The sequence below is a fragment of the Carassius auratus genome, chromosome 18 (genome assembly GCF_003368295.1).
Source record: "Carassius auratus strain Wakin chromosome 18, ASM336829v1, whole genome shotgun sequence".
NCBI classification, from domain to species: domain Eukaryota; kingdom Metazoa; phylum Chordata; class Actinopteri; order Cypriniformes; family Cyprinidae; genus Carassius; species Carassius auratus.
The window spans coordinates 21,457,028-21,482,082 of record NC_039260.1 but is presented as its reverse complement, the minus strand read 5'-3'; the positions used below and the strand labels follow the sequence as shown (position 1 = coordinate 21,482,082).

Here is a 25,055-nt window from a genome sequence, read left to right as displayed (position 1 = left end):
TAAATTACTTCTTGTTGCTTTGCCATGGCATATCGCTGTCAGTGTGAATGCCTATGGAGAAAACAATTTGTGTCACACAAATAAATCACTGTCACCTTCCCATGTCTACCACTCACCTTGGAATATTGCTGTGGATAAGGAAACTTCCTAACTGTGCTATGTTGACAATCACAGGGACTGAATTGCTGGAGGCTGCTGACTGTTGGTCGGGAGTAGGCATTCTTCCTCCACTGCTGTATCCATTTGTATTACGAGGCAATAGTTCTGCTTTCTTTTTGCATTGAATACTGCATCACAACCTACAACTTAGTTGCATTGCCAACTGTTGTACATCAGTTGTCATCTTATATCCACACCTGCTGCTTCATCACTACAAATCTCTGTCAGTGTGAATGGCCACACTGGACAGTTTGTGCTACACATATAAATCATAAATCACCCTCCTATGCCTACATCCCACCTTTGATTAGTGCTTCAAATCTACCAACACCACCTTGTGCTTCATAACATAAAAGTAAGATGCATGTAAAAAGTGTGAACTTAAAGGTGTTCACACTGACTGCTGGAGGTTGCTGAGTTCCTGTTGGTTGCTTTGTTGCAAATCAATGTAAGTACAAATTGTAAGTAAGTAATTGTAAGTAAAAGTAAGTAATTGTAAGTTTCAACTGTGGGCATTGTGGACTTTTTGAAACTCTCTTTAAAAACACTTCAATAGTTTAATTCATCTACTAACAATGTTCAACAGTGAGTTATTGTCTTTGTCCTATTTTATCTGAAAGTCCTGAAAATTTTTCCACCACAATGTCTTATCCACCACATCTCAAATGATGTACTGTTTTAAACAGCATTCTGAATTAAATCAGAATTAAAGTATCCAATTTAAGTATACTAAAAAGTACAATTCCAGGGTATTTTTATTAAATGCATACACATGTAGACATGTATTTGTAGAATGCTTAGCATGAAATAAATGCAATGAAATAAATGCAAATGCAAATGCAATTTAGCATATTTATTTTGGGAATCTTTTACCGTATGTTGGACTTGAGTTATGGATAAGAATAGTTTCCAACTGTACGACATAAAATTGGAATTCTGTACCCAACTGTATCATGAGGAATCAAATGGTTTGCTCCACTTTACCACTGTGTTTCTACTCGTTAGCATGAAGATGAACTACCTAGAAGCTAATTTTGTTGCTCAGAGGTTGCTAGTTCATAGCACAGGAGACCTAATGATGTTCTCAGATATGTTTATTGAACTCGTCATCTCACTTTCACTGATATGGTAGTCTTTCAAAAGCTACACCTTTGTGCCTTACTTACCCCTAAAGGGTGCACGTAAGTACTTTAAAGGTACACATTACTACCTAACATTGTACAAATTAGTACCTTTCGAGCAGTTGCTGCCTAAATGTCTTGGATAATCAGCTAAACATTCGATATTTTGTATTTTTTCCTGCCAATTTTATTGCTGAACAAACTATCAGTGTCGATCATGTCATTTCAGACACAAATTAACAACGCTTCAAAACATTATAACATGGGAGTCGTTGCTTAATCCCCATCCGTACATTTTCGGATCCAGACTTAGGGTTATTCTGTGCATCAGTCTGTTGAGTGTAATAGAGTATCCAGTGTATAATGTGTCAGTGTTAGTGCATGAGAGAGGGGGCAGAAAATAGAGGCAGGCCTGGAGGCGGAGCCTTCGTTCTGATTGGCTGCAGCAAAAAGGGGCCGTCACAGAGAGGGCCGGATTAGCAGAGGTGGGGGAGGTGCTTTGCTTTTAGCTGCAGATCAGTGCACAACGGCGAGAGATTAACACTGTTCACAAACCCAGAGACATGAGGAAGATGGAAGAGGACCTCGAATGTGTCTGTGCGAGAAACAGAAAGCTGATTTAGGACTGCTCTGCACTGGTTTCTTCTTCTAGGAGTGCCTCAGGGTAAGGACTCACTGTCCCTTGACTGTCTCTTTTAGGACTCTCTCTGATCCTTTGAGGCATGGACTACATATCATTTCAGCCTTTCTGGGACTCTTCCTCTAAGATTTCGGAGCGTCTTCTTTCACCCCGTTTCTAAAAGAGTGAGAGATATTTGTGTCTCGCACTGATTCTATCAGACTTGAAGGGTTTCATTCGAGAGTTCCTTCAGTCTTTTCTGCCTTTCTCTCTCTCTCTCTGTGTGTGTCTTTGTGATCATGCACTGAAATCATCAGTTCATACATCGAGGGCACACCTGTCTCTCAAATTCACTCACTTGTGTGGATCTAACCAGAACTCTGCAGCTGGAATTTTGGGATGGATATTGCGATGGATTTTGGGACTGCCATATTTTTTGTTTAACGCTGAACCTGCCGCACAAGAAAAGGTGAAAAGGGGTAAGAACTTTTGTAAGTGATGCTTTTTATATTAAATATATTATAACGTCACATATATTGAAATATATTTATACATTTCAGCACTGAATTTATATATTCAGTGGCAAGGATTAAATAAAATGATATATGTATATTTATACATGTAAATATGCAAAGTTTTAAGGTTCAAAACATTTAACACAAAGAAACATTATGATTCTTCACTATTTCTAGGTCATTATTAAATTAAGTAAATTCGTGACATCATGTGAACTCCTTTGTACAGACGGTTAGATGTTCTTGGTTTAAATGAAGCTCAAGATGCTCTTTAGATCATCTCAAATCATGCTGCCGAATATGATCAAGTTTTACGTTTCTAATAATTTCCTTTTAAAGTCTCACTCAAATTATGCAGATAATATATTTGTAAATAACCCTTCATTTTCTCACAATTATTTTGTGACCCTTAATCAGTGTATTCCCTCAGTAGTGAGCGCATTTTTACAGATTTATCAAAACGCCATGCTTTAATTGCACATAAACACTGACTCACCTTGATAGCAGCACCTGCTGGTTGTCACATTAAAACTTTCTGGGCTCGTGGCCAAGGATGACCACTTTTTAACTACTGACCGTGTACGTGAGGTGTGTGTTTGTGCGTGCGTACGGCCATGTGATGGGCTGGTCTCTGGATACTGAAAAGGTTACTGCTAATTAAACCACATTTCTCTCCACTGAAGCACAAAATGTAGGACTCCCCGTGTTCCTCCCAGCAGCTGTTATTCTCTTAACACACTTCAGTATCTCTCTCTCCACTCACACATCTGTATATCGGCGCTTAGCAATCTCACGCTCTCGTCCCTGTTTCACTTCACACAAGCTGAACAATCTTCAATCAGTGTGTGTGAGTGTTTATACGCATGGGGAGGGGTTCGTGTATGTGCTCAGGGGAGAGATTGTGAGAAATAGTGTGTGTTCGTGTGTGAAACGGGTGTGTTTCGCTTCTTTCTGTCGGTGACAATAACCTTGTGGGAGTCAGTCAGTCAATTAGTTCAACCTTTCCAGTCTTTTGCATGTCTTTCTGTCCTGAACTTCAGGCTCTTTATTGTAATTTTACAGGTACAATGAGATTAATTTTTTTTTGTGTTCCACAAAATCTCTACAGTGAAAATTAAATAAAAATGGACCCAATCTACTTTCCTAATAAGTGTAATTAAAACTCTTTTTGTGAATGATTCATCTGTGCACATTATTGCAAAGAAAAATGTGGTTTGACTTATTTTTCTACCAAAATAAGTGATTTAGCCTTTCTGCTGACATCATCTGGACCATGTGAACTAGATAATGTTAACCAAAAGCAAAATGCATATTTAGTCATTGTTTTAGTGACTGTTTCACTTGGAAATGCAGTTCAGCGTTATTTTAGTAGCATCATAGATAGATATAATTACATACATAATAATTATAATTATATATAATTTATTTTTTTACATTTTTTATTAAATCTTTTTCATTTTTACCTTTTTCGTTTTTATTTATTTTGATTTAAAATGTTGTAGATGAAGAAATATACATAATATACAACAAAGAGGTATACCTGAATAAACAAATTTTGAAAGTTTCATATATATATATATATATATATATATATATATATATATATATATATATATATATATATATATATATATATATATATATATATATATATATATATACAACATTACTTAAATAATGGGTAGATTTTCCAGATAATACTTTATAAATTAGCTTTGGCATTAGTACAGTGACAATATTAAATGTCTTTATAATATCATGCTTAATTTTTATATAAATGGGTCTTGTGAAAATATGTGGCTTTCATTATATTTTCGGAAGGGGATCCTCGTCAAGAGATCATCATCTACTTGAAGTAGAGTATACTAAAGCAAATGTTGCATCGATGCAACATATTACTGTGGCGCTATGATAATGTAATCATAGTATCGTATTGTCTTGTCCTCGTTTCACATATCATAAAGTCAATTTCCATATCCATGTCTTCAGCACCATTGCTACTTAACTCATTTTCTGAGGTAACTTCCGAGCAACGTTTCATGATATATGAGTAGGAGAATGTAAAGTAGTTTTAAAGGCATCCTCTGAGCCGAGCCAAAGCTTTACTCTTCCTGTAATAGTGCTGACACATTTCTGTTGGTTTTTCAGGACATTTACACTCATTTTATAGCCTGTTGGAATGACTGTGAGCAGTATACGGACTCGTCGCTCATTCTTATGTCTCTGAAGTTGTCGTCACCTCGGGTTGTGAACGGGCTCTGTTTGTGATCATGGTGGTGGTCGCCAACTGTGTACACACACATGGCTGAAGCTTGGCTTAGGATGATTAGATGCCCACTCTTTATCCTTCGGAACCACACACACACACACACACACACACACACACACACACACAAGGTCTGACAGATGGCCTTCCTTGAGAGAAAGACAGTGATCCTTTATCACCTTGTCCTTTGTAGCATCAACAGTGTCATTTGAAGAAATGAAACAGGGTCCCTGATTGCAGCAAAAGGGCAGTTTGCTGACAGAATTACAAGGATAGTGACCCCAGAGCGACGCAGAAACAGCATGTTCTCATCCTACTCTTGCTATGCATCTGTTCTTCCCTCATCTTTCTCTCTTTGTCACTCTCAGTAAATGTCATGAATTCAGTGTGCCTCACATCAGTATGGGCAGGTTGATTGGTGAATGGGACTGAAGTGACCGGGGTGGAGAAAATATCCAAAATATCCATAATCAATAAAATAAAATAAAATATATATGAAGATGGAGAGATACACCAAGATGGGTAGAGATAGATAGATAGATAGATAGATAGATAGATAGATAGATAGATAGATAGATAGATAGATAGATAGATAGATAGATAGATAGATAGATAGATAGATAGATAGATAGATAGATAGATGTAGTATGTGCTAATTTAACAGCCTGAGGTCAGACGCAGTGATTATTATATCATAAGCTCAGATATCTGTGACCTCTCTGTCTTAATGGAAAACCTTGCCACAGGTCTCGTCACTAACACTAGAGGCCTCTCTTTGTTGTGAGATGAGTTATGCAATGCAAGACTCCACAATGCTGTTTTTTAGCATCGAGGTCAGTTACAGCAAAGGAGCTTTTGATGGTGTTTAAAAGGGCTGAGTTTTAGGTGCAGTAACATATAATCCCACACTCGCGTCGGCTGAAACATACCTATAAAGACCGAAGTCGGGTAACATGAATAGTGTTATACAAGACAGCACTGAGAGGAGAACTCAAGTGACCCTGATGGAGGATTGAGAGCATTAATGACTAGCGGTTCAGCACCCGCAACACACCGCCGACATGGAAAAGCTGTTTTTAATTGATTTTCTGCTTTCACATAGAAGTAGGTCTTTTGACAAATTCTCAACTTTACTGTTCAGTTTTTTGGCCTTTTTTCAATGGGATAGTGAAGGCTGATGGGAAATTAAAGGGGAGGAATGGGGTCAGGCATAGTGGAATCTGCAGATTTTATGCATGCAATGAAGCTCATGTATGTCAAAAGCATTCTATTTCATTAAATTATATTATCTGCAAGTAGCATTTTCTAGAAATACAAGTGAAGATTTAATATAATTAAAGGGACAGTTTGCCCCCAAATAAAAATGTTATCATTTACTCACCCTTGTTGTTCCAAACCTGAGCTTTTCTTCATCTGTTGAGCACACAAGAAGATATTCTGATGAAAGTTAGTAAACAAACATTTGACGGTAGCCACTGACATGAAAAAAAATAAAAAAATACTATTGGAACAATGGATTCTTCATTTTTGGGTGAACTATCCTTTTAAGCACACTTCATTTTCTCAAGGTTGTTAATACGACAGATTGAAGAAATGTCCTTGCATTGACAGTGCCATAACAATTTTATTAGTCATTTGAGTTTTAGTCGCACAGTTTCAAGTGCTGAGACCATGATCAATCTAGGAGCAAAAAGAGGAAGTGATGTTCACGATTACAAATTGATATTCGCCTAAAGATGAAATATTTAACCACAAACTACCTTTGTTTCCTCGCTGTACAGGAACACAACATCAAGCCCCTGTCAGAACATGTCTGACTCGCTTTCATCTAACACTGATACAACACTGTCTACAATTCTTCACTGAAGACATTTGCAGGCACATTTGCCCAGGATGAGTAGACAAAAATTATGTTTAACAACAGTCCTCCATAACCCTGCTTATCCTCCCATCATTCCTCCCTTTCATCAAGGACTCAAGGTCAGAGAAGATTGTGAGAATGGCAAAGATCATTGTTTGTTTTTATTAAAGTCTGGTGGCCTTCAAGACCCTGGAGCCATTTTTTAGGAGACACCAGCATGTGCCTGTGTGGTTACGACCAGTTGGATGACCCTTTAGTTAAATGCACGACACACTGTTGTTTAGGTTCTGCATTCACATTTATAACCACCCTCTAGCTCGTTTGCACATATAAAGGTCCATTGTGTTTGTGTAAGTGAGGGTGATCACAATCTTGTATTGTTCGATTTCAAGTAAGAAGTGCTGGGAAATGTGAGATAGAGAGGTAATCTTGTGTTGCTTGAGCCCCTTTTACACTGCACGTTGGTCCCGGGAAATTGCTGGAACAATGCCGGATTGCCTTCTGTGTGAACGCAAACACATCCCAGGATTGATTCGGGGATCGATCCCGGGTTGGGGACCTAGTAACATGGCCGGGTTCATTCCCGGACCGAGCTCTGTGTGAACAGAAGCCAGAACCAGTGCCGTAAAGGGTGTGTTGTAATGATGGCACACGTTATCGTTAGCTCCTCACTATCTGCACTAAAGCTGAGATCGTTCGCCAGCTTAAGTGAAAGTTAAATGTGCCTAGGGTTTTTGACTCGTACATTACACTTCACATCCTGCTGCTTTTTCCACTGGTACAACTCGGCTCAGTGCGGCTTGGCTCGGCTCGATTTGTGTTTCCACTGCAGTTTAGTACTGTTTTAGAGTGGGAGGGATTATTCAAGTCATTATATTTGCGCCGGCTCTACTGTTGTGAATCCTGAAAAGCTTTTTCCCATCAAGATCTCGCTGGAGACGCTCCTCGGCTATCAACAAAGGGTATGTCTAAATCATTCAAAACTGTTGCATTCGATCCTTCGCTGACTGTGCTGAATAAAATCTAGCGGGTCTGTTGTGTCTCATGTTACAAGTTCAATGACGCAGATAGTGACGATTCTCTCTGGCCAATCTGTGATCAGCAGAGTTTACACGTCATGTTTTGGTAATGGAACGGTTCGCTTGGAACCTCAAGTGAGCTGGTACTGAAAAAAAGTATTGGGTACAAGGTACTGTGCTCAGTGGAAACCCCTTCAAAATGAACCATACTGAACCTTATCGTGCCTTACCATGCAGTGTAAAAGTGTCCTAAAATGTCTTGCAATTTCCGTGCATGCAAAGTTTTGCGCAATCCTCTTGTTCAATATTCTCTTGATATGGCAATATTGACACCATCCTTAACTATACTGGAGCAGACGGAACTTGTTGCTTTGTCAAGGGCCATGGCAGTACTGAAACAACGTCTAAGCTTTCCACCAATCACAACGCACTGGTACAGCTCATTTCATTTTTGGGAAGGCAGGCCTTCATTAAACCTGGAACTAATCAAGCCATTTGAGAGAAATGAATTTTAATAACGTGAATCACATGACAAATAATGCATGATCAGGTACACGCTCAAAACAAAATCAGGACTTTGTAAAAGTGCATAATAGGACCCCTATTATGCACTTTTGTTAAGAAAAGTGTACTGTCTTTAAATGCACTTACATGGCAATTTATTTCATTAATATTATATTATCTGCAAGTACAGATTCTTAAAAATGTACTTTCTAGATTAGAGGTACACTACAAATGCACATATAATACAATTAAGCGCACTTATTTTTAAACAGTCTGCAGTCTACTTCATATTAGCTTGTTTCTGAAGCACATCCACTTCATTAAATGTTTAGCAAGACAAAAAGTGTGTGATGAAGCCCCCGGGGCCCTTTTTCCATTTGGGTACAATCACAGGTCCGCAGTCAAAATGTCTCATCCCCCACAATGCACCAAATTGCAGCTATAATAAGCAACATTCATTGGTTTTCTCCACATGTGAAGGCAGATGAATGAGAATAGAGAATATGGCTGTCCTGGGGGATGAGGAACGGGGCCCGGCCCCTGCAGTGTGCTCTCAAAGGACGCGGCGGAGGGTTATCTACAAGCCTCAATGCCCAAATCACTCCGCAAAGAGAGAGAGAGAAAGAGAGCTCTCTGGAGTCTTGGGAAAACATGCAGTGTGCCCATTGTCATGGCTGTTTTGCAGTGTGATCTGATGTTTGTGTCCAAATGCTTTTCTTTTTATCGTCATTGTGAAATACACAAATAAATGTGTCACAAACTGCTCACAGACTGTCCTTACTGTCATGTCAAAACTATTTGTATAGTGCTTTAAACAATAGACTTTGTTTTACAGCAGCTTTACAAGCTATCAAGCATTTGAGATCTGCTATATTTACATTTTTACAATGATACAAAGTCAAACAGCCAAGATTTGCTAAATATCATCTACTGCTTTTTATGTTATGCTGCATATCCAACTTTAATCAAGAGGCTCTGGCTGCAGACTTGCACTTGCACTCTCAGACATGCATTCTCAGACATGCACTCTCAGACACTTGCACTTCCGTTAGTGGCGTCACTTGCAGTCTTTATTTTTTATTTTATTGATTTTTTTTTAACGTTTTGTTTGAATTTCCCTACATTTTATAACAGTAGCCAGGTGGCGAAGACAAGAAAAAAATAAACTAAATTACAATGTCACTTGCAATCGCTACTTTCACTCTCTGCTACCTGCGACACTTGCAATCGACACAAATCGTGCTTGTTGCCAATGGAGACAAGAAGCTGTGGTAGTGAATAAACGCAACGCGCAAAGTTTCACGTTAAGCATTTTTCCATATAGAATAAACTGTCTACAACTCGTTTATATCACTGTCTTTGTCCATTAAGCTACATTATGTGTTTTATTTATGATTTTCTATAGGAGGAAAACGTTTAATGTACAATTTAACGCACTGCGTTCTGTACTCGTCTGCCTGCCTGTACGGAGCTGATCCTTTTAAAATCACTTAATGCATTTCATAATGCACGTTCATATTTGCTGGTCTGTATATACTTTGAGTCAACAACAAGACATATAGGCTATGCCTACTGAATTGTCTTTATCATCTTAGTCTGTTATTAGGCCACATTAAGTGCTCGCATTGTGTTCATAGTCATCTGCTTGCCTTATTGTAAATTAAATAATAACTATATATCGAATTTGGTCTTTTAATTGAACTTAACGTATCCTAATACATTATGCCATATTAGGTGTTAGTTTTTTTCTACAGGAGGAAACCGCTTAACGAAAAACTTTGTGTATAGTAGTAGGCCTACTAATTTAGTTTTAATCGTTTAATCAATCACCACCACAGCTTCTTGTCTCCATTGGCAACCTTTTACTGTCTATGTTAGCAACATGCACGATTTGTGTTGATTGCAGGTGACGTCACAGGTAGCGGATAGTGCAAGTAGCGATTGCAAGCTACATTGTAATTTAGTTTATTTTTTTCTTGTCTTCGCCACCTGGCTACTGTTGTAAAATGTTGAGAGATTCAAAACAAAAACGTATAAATAAATAGAACAACAAAAAAAAATTAAATAAATAAAGACTGCAAGTGACGTCGCTAGCGGAAGCACAAGTGTCGGAGAGTGCAAGTCTAAGAATGCAAGTAGCGATTGCAAGTGACATTGTAATTTAGTTTCTTTTTTCTTGTCTTCACCACCTGGCTACTGTTGTAAAACGTTGAAAGATTCAAACAAAAAGTTATAAATAAATAGAAATAATAATAATAATAATAAAGACTGCAAGTGACGTCGCTAGCGGAAGCACAAGTGTCTGGGAGTGCAAGTCTGAGAATGCAAGTCTGCAGCCAGAACCTTCTCACTCTAATATATATTTCTAGGCAATAATATAGCTGTATTTTGTAAATTGACACTCCGAATGAGCGTACTCTATCTATGTAGGATATGCTTATTGTATATCCAATTTTACATTAAAGAGCTGCATAATTATATAGTTACATTTTGCACTGAAATCAAACAGTTGAAGTGTATACAGTATAAATTATATCACTTTACAAGTATACTGTATAATATACCGTATATTCAACTGTAGAGTTGTGATTTTGTGACAATGCAAGCAATCAAGCAGCTGAGATATGCTATATGCTGTAGTATATAACACACTACACAGTTATCTTGTATGTATTGCAAAACTATATGTATTGCAGGTTCTTTATGTATTAGAATAAAGTTGAACTGTTGCATTGTATAAAGAGCTGGGTGAAATATGGTTACATTTTGTGACAAAATAAAACAAATCAGGCAGTTGGAATTTGCTATAATATATATCACTGTACTTGAGTGTAGTGTATGTTTTCGAATAAAATCGGATATATGAAAACTGTGCAATAATATAAACAATCACTGAGATTTGCTATATAGTAGACTATATTAGTTTTATGTGAGTGTATGTATGCAGATAAAGTAGGGTGTACTTTATATCTAACTTTAAATATATTTCTTGATGATAATATTGTTACATTTTTGACGATATAACAATCAAGCAGTTGAGAATACATTACATTATCACTTAACGGCAGTGTGCTGTATTTATCTGGGTAAGGTTGGATATTCTTATGGTAGTTGTATAATCATTATGTGGTGATGTGTCTGTCTGATCGGCTGTTTGGAATGCCTGGTCTGTTACCCACAATCCCCCATGGTCTTTTGCATGCCAGCTGAACTCCGACTCTCTTCCTCTGCTACTTCTTCCTGCCTGGAGACTGTGTGGTGGATCACGCTGGGCCAGATCCTTGGAACTGTGGGGTTTAATGCTGACTAAGGACTCGTCGGACGAGCTGAGTGGGTGGAGGAAAGAAAATGATGGGGAAAAAAGGGAACATATTGTTAAATATTCAGTAAGGTCAGTTGCTTTGCTGTGTGTGTGTGTGTGTGTGTGTGTGTGTGAGAGAGAGAGAGATACAGGCTGACACGAATATGTGAGGATCTGTTACTTGCTGTCAACCAGCATCACATGTCCGTTTGGTCAGTTATGATGCTCATGCAAACATAATATCAGAAAAAAAAGAAAAAAAAATCAGTTGCCCCATTCACGCTGTGCTTGTTTTTCATTGTAATTGTGTTTATGGATGCATTAGCAGCACTTGCCTGTTAATGGAACATTACCTGATAATTCATCCTGTGGTCTTTTCCCCTGAGAACTGGGATGTGTGTTCAAAAATGGGCTGTTAGTTAAAGCCTTGGTGCAGGACACTGTGTCTATCAACTGCATTCATACCTTGAGTACAAATAGAAACAGGATCTACTTTACAAAACAGACCCTCCATCTCTGTGTCAAACGCAGTGGAAGAGTGTGGCTAAATTTAGAAGTCTTCTTAGTGGTAGTGTAAACTACCAAGTATACTGCATACTGTCAACTATTCTTTAAATGTCTGTGAAACCAGGGTCCCTGCGGGCCAAAGGAATTGTGTTACAGCCTAATAGGATTATGAAACTAAAAAAGGCAATGATTTGATTGAATAAATATGAGTTCAAAGTCAAAACGCTGTACTGTAGTGCTTTCTACAGGCTTGCTGTTTCAGAGTAGCTTGCAATCAGTTAATACCTCATATTTACGCGATATGATTGCTTATGATCTACTGTTGATGAGTAATGACAACACTCACTTCATGGTGATTATATTGTAATATGTAATAGATGGTAATAACAGTGCATATTTCATCTATGTCATCTTTTCAGTGACTAGCTGGAAGTAGTAAAGCACATACATTTCAAAATAAGAATCTTAGTGTTTTAGTGCTTGTTTCTTGTTTGAATTGTGCATTAAGTCTTTTTCTGTAATTATATATGAGAGAGAGAGAGCGAGAGAGAGAGAGAGAGAGAGAGAGAGAGAGAGAGCAGAAAGTCTTAAATTCAAAACCATGTCATGTTATTTCATATCATGGTTACATGTTGCATGCACTGTAACCAAAAGGGGGAAAAACTCATATCTTCCTCAGCATTTTTGTCTTGTTTTCCAATACGAATATCTAAACTTCCTTAAATATGTTTACTTGAGATGCAACACGAAGATATTCAAAGTCTTTCAATTGTACAAAATGAATGGAGTTCATGCTTAAAACAAGATCAAATATCTGTCAGTAACAACACTTGATTTTTCTGGGCCTGTTGGCAGATATTTGTTCTTGTTTTTCAGTTTACTTTATATCACAAACTTACTTCTTTTTGATCAACTTCAATTGATCAAATTCTTATAAAACAAGATTGATCATTTAATGTAATTTTTCTTCTCAGTATATCTTGATTTTATAATCTTTAAACATTTGCACTGGAAGACAACACTGTTTGAAGTTTGTTCAGAAGCTACAGTAAAAAAATAAATAAATAAATAAAAAATTCTCCCATATTTTATTTCATCCTGTTTAATCCAGTAACAGATACATGATTTATTTTTAGATTGTATCAGTTTGTTCTGTATGGACATACATTATTAATTTAATTTGTGCAGGTCATCAAAAAGGTTGTCTTATATTTGACTTACATTTTGTAGATATCTTGGAAGCTTATGCATTTTACGATAGTATGCTTGTCGTCACATGGTCTTTTTGCATTCTTGATTCAGTTAATTTCGTTGAGTGCATTGAACTGTGGGATATACAGTATAGGCCTTGCAGGTTTTCCATGGCTCTGTTTCAAAACCTGGAGAGCTGCTTTACTGTCTACTAACAAGTAACAACATAGGCAGCTGTCTTTCAAGACTGTGTCTTAAATGAAACAAACAGAATCAAAGATAACAAATCTGAAATAATGTAAATAGACAAAACAATTGTTCAGATAGTGCTTCTGAAGTGTAGTGCATTGATTTTGGTTGAGTTATGAGCTATAAGTTAATAGCATTATACTTTACAAACATAAAAACACACAAGTTTTGGGTGAAATGGTTCACTTGAATCAGATTTATTGATACTCGTTGCCTAAAGCCCAAGATACGCTGCTCAGTTTTTGGCTGTTCCAGATGAAAGATTGGCATCATGTAACAGTCGTGGTTATTTCTGTGATTGCGTGATTACCTATGTTTTACAGTGAGAGAGGTTCAAAGACAACCATTTAATTTTCTGACAGTGTCAGAAATTCAGCTTGACCATTGCACAAGTACGTTTGCTGCTACGATGCATATTTACTGGCCAGCCAATAAAAATGTGACTTGAAATCAACAAGATATGGTGCTAAAGCTCTTATCCCTCCCTATCCCTTATTCTTCCATCAATAGGGTCAATAGGTGTCATCATTGTATAGTCTACATGCATGCAAGTTTATTAGATCTATGTTGCACAGTGTGATCTGCAATAGGATTGATAATAGACTATGTATAATGAATTCTGTTCACATGCCTATATAAACAGTACATACTGAATACTGTAAAAATTGTTTGGTAGTAAACGATTTGCATAAAGACCATTAAACACTTAAAACTGAGAACAGGTTAAACTCTTAATGCATTATATGCTGTTTTGTGTGTGTATGTAACACTATTCAGTTCTTGTTCTAAATTTTTCCGTTTCCATTTTGCCTAGACCTTTGGGAACAGTGCTGGAGGTGTGTTTTGGACGGAAGGGAAATTTGTATTTTGGGTCTGTTCTGTATGTTTGTGTGTTTTCCTTTGAAGCCGCCTGTCTGGTTGCAGAAATAAGGAGGGTTTTTATCTACCTCCAGGGATTTCGATGCTCCTGCTACTTCAGTGAGCTTTAGCCCACTGAGATTTTCAGCGTCTAAATCGGATTCATTCACAAAGTCCCTCGTCCTACAGATTTCCTTTCATTTAAAGCAGAGAAACAGTCAATAAGGTAAGCTGAGCGACAGTTATCTGTTGTATGACTATTAGAATTCAGAATAACACAGCAGATACTGACCTTTACATTCACAGCCACACCTCAGCTGTCACTGTTTTATGCCTTAACGGCACAGTGAACTTTACTCAACCTCACAGCACTATGCAGCCATTTGAGTTTTAGTACTGTATCATAAAACTGCATCGACTGGATGGATGGTTTTTTAATCCTTATGGGGCAAATCAATGTCTTTTGTTACTGCTCCTTATCGGTTCGGGGCAGAAGTCGGCCGTGCAGCGGTAAGGTTTTGGAGGGGGTTTACTGCCCTGCATATGTTCTGAATGAACGTGAGGTGAGAGCTGGGGGGCGTTCTCCATTAAAAGAGCGATGAAACTCAATAATCTTCCCGTCGGAGTGCAGTATGGCCACAGGCTAAACACAGACAGGCGGCGTAATTGACTCTAAGCAGTCTTCACAACTGCATAGATCTCTTTAAATAGAGGAGCTAATGGCTATTGGTTGCTGATCTGATGTTGCCGTTGGGACCTGATGGAATTGCGCTCTGGAGGTATAGGAGAATTTGAAAGCTGTGTAGAAGCAGAGAAAGTGGAAGAGAGGCAATTATGATTTCTGCAGGATTGGGACTAAAATGCTGAAAAGGAACTGAGCAGACTCAGAGAGTTGCATTTGTCTTCGAATTGTGAGAGAAACAAACATTCATCACTGTAACTCACAGTGACGTGGAGCGAGAGGCATGATAGACGGAGTGTGGAAGCTGAGAGGTGCCAATTAGGTTTTATTGTGCAGAGCGTTTTGATGTAGCTATTTTGCTTCATTTTACCTCTCCTCACAAAGTTCATGAAACAGAGATTTCTTTCATGCCCGAAGGAAAAAACATTTTGCTGAAAGATTTGTTTTGGAGCATGGAATATTGTTTATAGCTTCTCAAAGCTGGTTGTTATCTGGTCAGAGATGGTCATTACTGTTTTCCAAAAACATGGCTTTTAAGTAGGTTTTATGTGCAGGGGAATCGCTAACAAAAGCTTTGTGATATCTCTACTAGACAGCATGAGATAAACAGATGCCAAATTGAGTCTCAGTTTCTCAGAAAAGACACTGGTAAGCATGTAGATATCTTCTCTAGAGTTTAAGAAGAGAAATGTGAAAATTCGCTATAATGTTTGTATTATGTAAAACATTTGTAAAACATGCATGTCATGGCACCGTGCAAGTGTCCAATTTTTTTATCTGATTGAAAAGCAGACAAATTCAAGCATTCCTATGCATCGTTTTTATTTTATTTTTTTTATTGATCGAATAATTTCAGGTCACCAACAATTTCAATTTGATCAAAATTTTATTCAGATCAAGCTCATGGATATAATTGTAAACAATTTATTTGAGTGCATGTGAACGTAGATTGTCATTGCATCTGCTTTTACTCCACACAAGTCCTTCAATACAAAATATCTGTAAAAGAGAGTTAGCCTCTGTTAAAATGCAATTAAAATCACATTTGTATTTCCTAAATCACAATTTTAAAATACTATAGTGCTAATACAATTACATTTTTTTCCCCAAGTAGACATAATTTTTTAAATGCACCAAAATGCAATGAATAATTACATTCATTAATAGGAATAATAACAAAAAAAAAAAAAAAAAACGTATTCGTCCAAGTAAATCAATATATTGATCAGAGATCTTTAATGATCAGGTTCGTTAGCTCAGCTGTAAGCAGTCTATGGTTGCCGGGCAACTGAGTACATACAATTTTCATATTATAGTACATTAAATAATCAAACTGATGTGTGGTCACAGATGTGTGTATATCGGCTATTTTATAATTTGCCTCATGCAATCCGATTTTATAGCGCAGATATCTTTTTTCATCATCAAAGCACAACGAGGTGTAGGCCAGATTTCAGGCGAAAGCAGGATTAAAAATGTTTTTTAATTACAGAAAATTGATATTCTCTGTACTGTTCCTGAGAACTGCAGTTTCACACAGGGCAATGTCACCTTCACCAGCTTGTGATGTTATTTCAAAAGGGAAATATGGGGGATGGCTCATGTTCATTCCACTTCAAACATGTTCAGATACTTTCAGTGGTGACAGTATTCCATAATAAGTGCACAAAGGTCTTGACAAAATGGCAGAGAACTGCTGCTTACCCCCAAGCACAGTTGTACCTTTTGCGCTACTGATCTTCAGCATTTTTTCATGCCTTGCGGGATAAAGCCATGACAGGCATTTCAGGGGTGGTGTAGACTGCTGTTTTGGCACTTCTCTTCATTGAATTTAGTCATGAGTCGCATTAGCATCGTGGGAAGATAAGCCATGTAATGGTGCATAAAGCGATGCAGATACGTTCATTAACCCGAGGGTCGGTCTTGAAAAGAGAACAGCCCGTTATCTAATGATGGTATTGTTCTACTTGAAGGCTGGAGCTGTCATTTGTTGTTTAGCATTATTCACCGAAGCATACATCTTTCTTTATTCTCTTTGTATTTTGTTTTTGTCCTTTCTTTTTCTTTTCAGGCAATTTCCTTCCATTGCAGCTGCAGATAGCAGGGGCTAATTCAGAGAAACGTGAGGGGTGTTCAAGCCATGATATGCTGTAATTACCTCACATTCATTATTACACATTTATATTCGGAATATTATGGTTCTGTTATAAAGAATCGTACTGGTGTAGGCAACAGCATTTGAGAGTCTGTTTAAACAGGATTTGTTCTTAAAACAGCTAGACAGAGCACAGTGGAAGGCGTTGTTGGGTGACGAATTAACCATTGTGGAAAATAATTGTTCTTAACTGTATTGAATGTGCACTTGTAGTGTACTTCAAATCTTAGATGAATATTGATTAAATTAAAAGGTATACATCATGGATGTTTCTAAACTCACTTAAAGCTACAGTTTGTAAGATATTTGCAGTAAAATATCCAAAAACCACTAGGCTAGTGTAATATATTTTGTCCAGCTGATTACTTGTTCTGTCGACAAGGACAGCTCCTGTAAACGTAAGCATACGGGCCAACCAAACGACCCAAGAAGAGTTTGGGACAAGAGGAGAGAAAGAGCATCAATATCAGTGTTGCATTTTCTAGATGGAGAGAGCTTTGCGACAAACTTCAAGTGTAAAGAGATGCCGATCTCGCTTGTGTTTTAGTCAACAGGTGAGTTGTTTTGATTCGTATCTTTACGGAAAACGTTTGATATTATAACGGTCAACAAGATTAGTATTATGGGGCATACACGCCTAACACGGGGCATCGCATCTCTAGATCCATAGTCTGATCCATAGTCTGATCGCGTCTTTGCATTGACTTTTTATGTAATCTACTTCGCAAATCGTTGAATTTGCATTTGCTATGCATGCCCAATTATTGTGTTAGAAGACAACAAATCCCATCATTCCACGCTCCTTCTTAGCTTCATCAAAGCACGCAATTGTTATTGTTTTGGTAGTGCGCCCTCTAATGACAGGTCCTACAACCTGTACCTTAAAAGCTTTAGTTCACCCCAAAATGAAAATTCTGTCATTAATTACTTAACCCTCATGTTGTTCCAAACCCTGTGAGACCTTTGTCATCACCAAAACACAAATGAAGATATTTTTGTTTAAACTAGAGAGCTCTGTTACCCTTCCTTAGACACCAACACAACTGTATTGTTCCCAGGTCCAGAAGCATATTAAGGACATCAGTAAAACAGTCCATGTGTCATCAGTGGCTCAACTTCAGTTTTGCTACGAGAATACTTTTTGTGTGCAAAGAAAACAAAAATAACAATTTATTCAACAGTTCTTCTCTGCCATTTTGGAGAGTTCCCAATAACATAATCAATGTCATCTGTGTTGGTTACGTTGGGTGGGTTGGGGGGGGGGGCACTAAAATGAAAATAATCAGCTTTTTCTACTCTTAGCGGAAAGCGTGTGCATGCGTTGTGATACTCTCCAAAATGCCCGGAAATGGTAATTTGGGGGAGATTACTTGTTGAATAAAGCCATTCATTATGGTTTTCTTTGCGGTTTAGTGCTTTCAAATATGACAGATTATATTTTATATACCTATGGGCATATTATCTAGACCTGTATATAAATGAAAGCATGGTAACTGATATCAAATGTATTTACAAAAGTAAACCATGACATCATATCTCAAATTTAAATATGCTTAGGTTTGGTCTGTGTGTGATGATGGTCAGTCAGTCCCAAACATTGTGTCTTTGAATGTAGCCTTTGGCAGAGACACGCTACTTCATTTTGGTAATCTCCTCAGGGCAATAGACTACCTGTCCCCCCACACTGTGGAGAGATATTGCTTCCCCCAGGCTTTAATGACTCTTCCATTATTCTCCACTCTGGTCTCGTAATGACCCCTTATTATGCTGTTTGGACACAAACTGGATTGACAGCACTGCAATTAAGAGTCACAGAGGACTTAGAATAACCCTGCAGACCACCTCAACTTGATCAACATGCTGTGCACAAAGCACCACAGGCCACTATCATGTCCCTCTCCCAGAACCTTGTCCTGTGATCAGAATCTTGGAATTTTGGCTGAAATTTTAAGACTCTTGTGATGTGTGTTTCACAGACTAAGCTTTGCTGGTAAATAGCTTTGCTTTGCTAGGTCAACACTAAACCAGCTCTAACCATCTTAGACCAGTATGCCTGCAGTTGAGAAACTGGTACTACTTGGTTTTCTACAAGTAGTCTGTCTCCTCCCTATTCAGTCTCTGGCCTGCACGCTGAACACACTTTCTCAGCTGGAGCTCTGAGATGTGCTATCCTCAGTTTAACAGGCTTTTGTTTTAGGTAGGAGGACACAATATGTCTCTGCATGAAGAGAGACAGTGAGAGATAAAGTATGTTTAATATAGAGCCAAACAATCCTGTGAGTCAGAGCTACGTGATGAAAGGACGACTCCCACAGAGCACAGATGCTGTATCAATTCATGATTTGTTCACTGCACGGTCCTCGGTTTGACCTTTCTTTAAGTCGACCTCAATCAATATCAATAATCTCACTTGTTAAGTTGCAACCAAACAAACTGATGTGTGTTAAAAGAGCATCTTTAAATGTTTGAAATGTATCTCTTGATTTGTGGCCAATTTTTCCAGTTCCAAAAGATTAATTTTTCAAATGTAAAGTTGGAGTGTATGGGAGTAATACACTGAGTTCACCTTTACATTGTAGCCTCATTTTATGACTTTTTACCAAGTACAACAGAAGCTATATATTTAAAGTGGCTTGTATTACCTTCTGTTGCAGGTTTCACAGAGGTTGAAAGTAAAGGTTTTCCAGTGATTACGTCTCTTCTGCATCACAGAGCTTCCAAGACATATTCTGGTGAGTCATCGGTGGAGTTTTATTCATTTTTTATTATCTGAAATATTATTCTGAAGTCATTTTCCCATAGTTTGTTTCGATGATATGCTGTGCGCACTTCAAGCATTGTGAGGTTCAAACACTTAAACTTTGACCCCATTGGCTGTTGACCTTTTGAAGCACAGCCAAAGATTACTGGAACAAATTACATGATAATGTGGGGAGTGTTGGTATGAAAATGAACAAGATGGATAGAGACTGATTGTCTAGATACAGTAAGGCGCAACCTGCCAATGGTGGGTGCATTTAAATGGCCAGGAATTTTTTGTAGTATTTAGATTTTTATTATTTTTTATGAATAAATATATATTTTTGTCCTTGTGACAATGGGTTCATTTATCTGTTTTTCTTGTATAATTGAGACAATCTGTGCAGCACTGTCATTGTGTCAATAATAGATATGCAAGATGAGCCAGTCTCTTTCTATCTGGAAAATGTCAACTGTGAGTAAGAAGGACAGACACATTGTACTTCTTACAAACATTTTATGTTTGGGTGGCGTACTGTGAGGAATCTTTCCAACCCAGGCTCATGAAAAATAAATTCCAGTGAAAATATTTTTGCAGAAATTATATTGTGTTGCTTCTTGCATGTTTGGTGGCAGTTTAAAAGTGAACAGTCCAGTGAATGACTATAAAAAGCATGTTCAATTTCCTTTAAAACATGACTGTGCTAACATTTTATTATATTATGCTCTAATTTTCTCATTTGGAATTAATCAGCTCTACACTAAACCCAGCTGACAGGGTTAAAGACAGAAACCGGGAGATAAAAGCACATTTGCTCAAGCAACCATGCGATTTTGCCTTGATATCACATGGTTTGGCTTTTTTTGCTGAACAGTGTTGCACAGAACTTGTTTTTGAGTTTTCTTGTTTTTCACATCACAAGTGCAATGCTATACAAGGTGCGCTAATGAGCAATTTTATTACATTGGCAAAGACACACATACTGTATAGAGCTGGTTATGTGTTGGACATTAAAATGTATTAGTTTACAAATCATGCATTATGATAAAAGTGCTTTAAGGTGATACCATAGTATTTTGTACACTGTAAAAAAAATATATTGATTTTAACAGTAAAACACTTAAAAAATGCTACAGTGAAAACCTTTTAAATGGTTAACAGTTAAGCTTCCATACTATATTTGGTGAATAAATTAATTATATTTAATGTAATTTTACAGTAAAATACTGTAATGTAATGTAATGTAATATATATTTTTTTTTACAGTGTAAGGATCCACACAACTTGTCTTAATTAATTTATAATCTGCACCAAAATCTGTGAGAAAAGCAACTAGTTTAACTACCACAAGCGTTAATTTCAGTTGGAAATTTCTTCTGATTGTTAACGTTTTTTAGAAGATATGCAAGTCACGGCAGATCTTTTCTTCGGCACACAGTTTGTTTTGATTTTGTAGTTCCTACAAACTATTGTCAAGTGATTTAATTAGCAGTTGCTAATTTTGTACGACACAAATGTCAAGGCATATCTTTTTCACTTTCTGCAAACTTTCAGAGCAATCGGCAATACTTTTTCCTTTCTACATTCATATATGTTCACTCTTTTTGATGTCTGTGTTCAAGGTTTAATGTCTAGACACCGTAGCAGCCCTGCCATGATCTGCAATGCTTTTCATGAAGAGGTCAGAGTGACACATGATGTTTTTGTCAAGAGAGGTGTTAAAGCTCTGACATGAGTCATGTGGAAGGGTCTTAACACCTACAAATAATGAAAAAAGACTTTGTATCAGATCAGCAAATGTTAAATAAAGCTGTTTATTTGCTCAGAATCAAGCTCGTCATCGTCCTTCCTCAAGTGGTTGTCAGGGAAACAAATCATTGCAATTCTAAAGCCCTAAACAACTCACTTAAATGTTATGTTTTCCCATCTAAAGGGCAGAGATGCACACTTATATACTTTTTATATCCACAAACAAACAATCTGTGCAACTAGAACATTTAAAAGGGTGCATTAGCTGAGCTCATGAAATATTGATTGCTAAGCATGATTTAGTTTTATCTCTGATATAATGGCTTTTGGGTGCTTTGCTACCAGACTCTGTAGACGATCTGTTAGGTCATGCCAGTTCATCGTCTGGATTGGAGTTCAAGTTACATCCGCTTTCAGGAAGAAGTAGATATCAAAATGTTTAGCGCTGATGTATTAGAAGCAGCTGATGGTTCTTTTTTTTTTTCTTTTTTTTTGCAAATGTGGTGTTTGTTTCATCAAAAAGAACCCAGTTCGACTGATGCTGATGGTTTCTAGAATGTGTAGGCAGGTTGCTAGAAAATTAGCGTGTGTGGAGGTTGTGCAGACCACAACCCACAGGCTGCCATTGGCTTGGAGTTGGCTGAGAAACAATAAAGGCTCCTTAGAGGGGGCAGAGAACCCTGCTGATAAGATGCAGCTTAGACTGGCATGGATTTCCAGGTTGGTCTGTGTGGATGAGAGCTGATAATGGAGGATCAACCTCTGAGCAATACAGATTTTCTCTGGGAACCAGAAAGACCTCCAGAAATGACATATTTCACCAGAAAGGGCTCTTTGTTTACCTGTACTGTAAAATGTAGCTGGTGAAGCTGGATTTTCTGAAGAAACTTGAAGTCTTGCTTGGTTCCCGGAGGAAAGTGCACAGAGCTTGCTCTTCCATAGATAAGATGACTTGCAGTCAAATTTTTTTCATAGCACAGCCCTATAACCCAACCAATTTTTTCTCCCCCAGAGAAATTCAATTTTATTACATTTTTAATGAAGATTTGTAATTAAATTTTAATGATTAGATTACATTTTAGTAATCAAAAAACATGTCTAATTGATTAAAATCATGAAACTTTTTGAACTTAATTTTTAGGCACCAAGGAAATTTTGGGTTTCAAATACTTGAAAATGGATATATGAGCAGGTCAGAACACATCTGCATTTTTGAAACTTGAGATTGTAGATGATGCAACTCTATGCTGTCCTGAAGAAATTTTTGCATATCACACAGGAGACTTGGAGCTCTTTTTCATTTAAGTTTCATCTTTATTTCAGGTTCAACCTTAAACTGATTTAGAATAAATAAAAATAGACATAACTTAAACAGCTTTTACTTAGAGTAAGACCATAAAGCTATAGAATTAATATAGCTCAGATCATTTGGCTTGAAGAACTTGATGAGAAATATTGTGGTTTTCAATCTCTGAGGAGAAACATACAGCATGAGATTATTTGGGGTTTTCATTTTCTCTCCATTTATTTTCAATTCTGTCTATGAGAAACCATGAAGATAGTTAAGAAGCTCACAAGTTCCCATTGTAGCCTGACTTCATCCTGCTCTGACCTTTCACCTTTCATCATGTGTGAGTCAGCAGACCCTCTTGCTCTCCCACAAGGTGCACAGCACATATAAGAAAAGGCCCTCCATAAAATAGACCAAATAAATCATGTTCAGTCTCTGAGCCCTTAGGGTTCAAAACAGGATATGCTCTTTTAGGGTGTTTTATAGCTGGTGGTGTTCTCTTTCAGTGCCGAATTGGATTGCTTAGGCCTTCGGCGGCAAAACTCGGATAAGCATGGCAGATGCAAGCTGTAAACTGTCCCAGGGCCGTGCTGGTGTGGAGCAGAGATGTCTCTGACAGCATGAGAGATTGCAGGAGATAGTTCAGATGAGCCTACTGGAGATCACTTTGTTTTGAAGGGTCGGTGAAGAAGAGGGGAACGCACTGTGATTCATGCTCCCCTAATGGAAAGCTCTCAGTGCCCTGGAATACACATTTCAGTACAACATGCTCCCAGTTTTTATCCACAGGAAAAATTCTTCTTGCCCCTTTAGAAGGTAGAGGGATAGGGGAAAAAATGCTATCCTTACACACAGGCCTCATAAACGCCACACAATCTTTTGACACCCTGTTCACCCCACCTACTGAAAACAGTGGATTTAGTCAAAGCTTCTGCTGTCATCCTTTATCATAATGTGATGAAATTTCTCACCATTGGCTTAAAATGCATCTCTGATCAAATTATAGGAGTTCAAATGGAGTGTCTTATGCAAATTACTTCAGTTTGATGAAAAAAGTAACAGAAGCAGATGCCTTTTTAGCCATACCAGGTCAATTTATGGGGTTTTCAGCCGTGCCTCAGTGCAATGAGCGTTCTCTCCTCTTTCACTCACATGATTGAAGAACAAACTCAATTTTTACTGACACGTGATCTCTAGAACTCAGTACTTTGCAGGGGTCTGAGGGGCGTTTGCAAGAAGTGAATACCTCAGATGAACTCAGATCCCTTTTAAAGCTAAAAACATTTTACCCTGAAAAAGGCCTTTCTTTCAGTTTTATGGAAATAAATATTTGGTGAGATTGAAGAAATTACAACAGCAATATCATATAAAGGATTTTTATGCATTTGGCAGACACTTTCATCCTTGGTGCTACTGATGCCTTGCCCTGTGCCAGCTGAGCCAAAGAATTATATACTGCTATTGTATTATTATTGTTAAAAAGAAAAATGTATATTATTAATATTATATTAGTTATATGTTGCTGCATTCAGAAGGGCTCATAAAATAGATAAATAATTTAAATAACAATAAATCAATAATAATAATAATAATAATAATAATAATGACATAAAAATTATTATGAATTCAGTATGGCTTATTACAATATAAATATTTATATACCAATAACAATGCATCTTCATAACGATTTACTTGTATTAATCATTATGGTCACACTTTATTTTAGGGTCTAATTCTCACTATTAACTAACCATTTACTATGACTTTTACCTCAATTAACTCCTTATTTGCTGCTTATTAATAGTTTATACGGTAGTTGTTAAGTTTAGGGTATTGGCTAGGATTATGGACGTCATGCATTATATGTACTTTATAAGCACTAATAAACAGCCAATATTTTAATAATAGACATGCTAATAAGCAACTAGTTATTGGTGTGAATTGGACCCTACTACTAAAGTGTTACCATTATTATTATTATTATTAGTTTTAGTATTAAAAAAGGCTGGATTCCAACAAAAAGTAAGTGTTATGAAAAGTTGACTGAGACATAGTCGCAACTACAATGGATGACAATTAGGTCAGGGACAAAAGTGCAAAAGAGATGTTAGTTCATGTTTTGGATCAGAGAGTTAGGTTATTTTGTAGCGCTATTCTTCTTTGTCCTTATGTACTTTTTTTTTTATTATTATAAAACATATCACGCCCAGTAATGTATCCTCAAACACAAGATGGCATCCAAAAAAGCTTTTCATCTGGTGTGCCTAA

General features: G+C 37.3%; 1 protein-coding gene across 4 annotated transcripts in view; it reads left to right on the top strand.

Annotated features, from left to right (window-relative positions):
* The first annotated feature begins 1,790 nt into the window (after window positions 1–1,790).
* LOC113118664 (LARGE xylosyl- and glucuronyltransferase 2-like) overlaps window positions 1,791–25,055 on the top strand; it is a 61,275-nt gene continuing 38,010 nt past the window's right edge. Inside the window, exons 1-3 of one of the 4 annotated variants that reach the window (XM_026288013.1) lie at window positions 1,800–1,944; window positions 2,276–2,378; window positions 19,662–19,739. The gene's annotated coding sequence lies outside the window, so the exon portion shown is untranslated. Of the gene's footprint in view, window positions 2,391–19,661; window positions 19,740–25,055 lie in introns of all 4 variants that reach the window. The other 3 variants (XM_026288012.1, XM_026288011.1, XM_026288015.1) reach the window with 3 other exon arrangements.